This window comes from Magnolia sinica, chromosome 14 (genome assembly GCF_029962835.1).
Source record: "Magnolia sinica isolate HGM2019 chromosome 14, MsV1, whole genome shotgun sequence".
In the NCBI taxonomy this organism is placed as follows: domain Eukaryota; kingdom Viridiplantae; phylum Streptophyta; class Magnoliopsida; order Magnoliales; family Magnoliaceae; genus Magnolia; species Magnolia sinica.
In genome coordinates, this window is record NC_080586.1 from 75,773,465 (window position 1) to 75,775,884 (window position 2,420).

Consider the following 2,420-nt stretch of genomic DNA (forward strand, 5'->3'; position numbering starts at 1 on the left):
GATTATCTACAACCGGCGGGAGTGAGTATGCCCTCATGCATGATTTTTTCTGAAAACACAGGACAAATGGACATCAAGCCAGGAGTTATCCAACTCCTTCCCAAATTCCATGGACTTGAATTAGAAAGTCCATATTTACATTTGAAAGAGTTCGATGAGATTATGGCTACATTATGCTTTCCTAATGTATCTGAGGATACAATCAGGCTGAAACTCTTTCCTTTTTCCTTAAAAGAGAAAGCTAAGACGTGGTTACATTCACTACGTCCTAGATCCATTGGCACATGGAACGACATGCAGAGGGAATTCATAAAAAAATTCTTCCCACATCATAAAACGATTACCCTCAGAAAAGCAATCATGAACTTTGCCCAAAAGGAAGATGAAACATTCTTCCAATGTTGGGAAAGGTTCAAAGATTTGGTCAGTTCATGCCCACAACACGGATTTGAAACGTGGCGCATTACAAATTTTTTCTATGATGGACCGACATCTTCCATGCGCCAAATGGTCGAGACAATGTGTAATGGAGAGTTCATTAATAAAGATGTTGACGAGGTATGGGATTACCTCGATAGTCTCACTGAAAAAACACAATCATGGGACTATTACCCAATGGCGAACACCACGTCTAGGCCGACTCAATTAAATGAGAAAGGTGGATTATATCTCTTGAAAGAAGAGGATGATCTCAAGTGTAAAGTGACTACGCTCATAAGGAAAGTTGAGGCCATGGAAGGAAAGAAGGATAAGGTCAATGAAATTGTTTGCGGCATCTGTGATTGCAACATTCACACAACTGAAAACTGTCCTACAATACCTGCCTTTCGAGGAGTGTTGAATGAACAAGCCAATGCCGTAAACAACTATCAAAGACCTTTTACTGGACCTAACTCCAATACATACAATCCTGGCTGGAAAAATCATCCAAACTTTAGTTGGAGAAATGGACAAACGGCTACCCCTCCAAGTTTCTTCAATCAAAATCCAAATCAAGTGAAACCTCAAGAGGAACCGGTTCAAAATTCCATACAAGAGCTGGCTCAGGCAATGCGGGGAATTACAGATTTTATGTAAAAGATAGATTCTCGTATGACGGTTATAGAAAAGGGGATGCTTCCTGCACAACCTCTCCCCAATCCTAAACCGCAGTACGAGATTAATGATCCCAGCTCTTCAAATCAGATGGGGCACGCTAAATCCATCACCACTCTTAGGAGTGGAAAGATCATTGATAAAACTCTTCCAGTTAGGCCCGAAAAGCCTCAAGAACCAGAAGAGGACAACAATGATGGAGCTAGTGATGCCCCACAAAAATTAGAACCGGAACTTCTAGAGAAGTCAGTTGCTCCATTCCCCCAACGGTTGGTTCACCAAAACCTCTTTCTAACTCTCAGGATATCGCAGAGGTGTTGAAACAAGTGAAAGTCAACATTCCTCTACTTGATGTCGTGAAACAGATTCCTTCATATGCCAAATTTCTGAAAGACTTATGCACGACCAAAAGACGGAAAATTATTCAAAAGAAAATCTTCTTGACTGAGAAAGTGAGTGCCATCCTGAAGCAAGACGTGCCGTAGAAATTCAAGGATCCCGGTAGCCCAACCATATCATGTGTAATCGGGAACCATCGAATTGATCACGCACTTCTTGACTTAGGAGCGAGCGTCAATCTGATTCCCTACTCGGTATACAAACAGTTAGGTTTGGGTGAATTAAAACCCACCCTAACCACACTACAACTTGCTGATCGCTCTGTTCGTGTACCAAGAGGGATAATTGAGGATGTGTTAGTCCAGGTCGATAGATTTTACTACCCTGTAGATTTTATCATCCTGGACACCGAACCCATCAATAACATGAGCACTCAGATTCCCGTCATTCTTGGTCGCCCATTCCTTGCCACGTCAAATGCAATTATCAATTGCAGGAATGGTGTCATGACTATGTCTTTTGGAAATTTGACATTGGAGTCAAACATTTTTTTCAATAACGGCAGCAACTCAGAGGATGATGACGATTTTCACGACATTAACATGATTGACTCTTTCGTGGAAGATACGACACCGCTGACCTTATCCTCCGACCATCTGGAGACGTGCCTGGCCCACTCCCATGATTTTGATGATGACATGATTAGGGAGACGTGTGCCTTGCTTGATATTACACCGGTACTTGAAGTTAACCGGTGGAGGCCACAATTTGAAGAATTGCCACAAACTGATATAGTGCCTCTACCGTCTAACCTCAAGCCGCCGAAACTTGACCTAAAACCTTTGCCTTCTGAGTTGAAATATGCCTATTTAGGTCAAGATGAGACATACCCGGTGGTGATCTCTGCTCACCTAGAGAAAGAACAGGAGAGTATGCTCATATCTACTCTCATTGAGCATAAAGGAGCCCTGGGATGGACGATAACG

The 2,420-nt window shown here is 42.4% G+C and overlaps 1 non-coding gene across 1 annotated transcript; it reads right to left on the minus strand.

Annotated features, from left to right (window-relative positions):
- Positions 1-342: 342 nt before the first annotated feature.
- LOC131226324 (small nucleolar RNA R71) lies at positions 343-449 on the minus strand. Its single transcript, XR_009161717.1, has one exon. It is a non-coding gene; the product is annotated as a small nucleolar RNA R71 (small nucleolar RNA).
- Between the last annotated feature and the right edge of the window lie 1,971 nt (positions 450-2,420).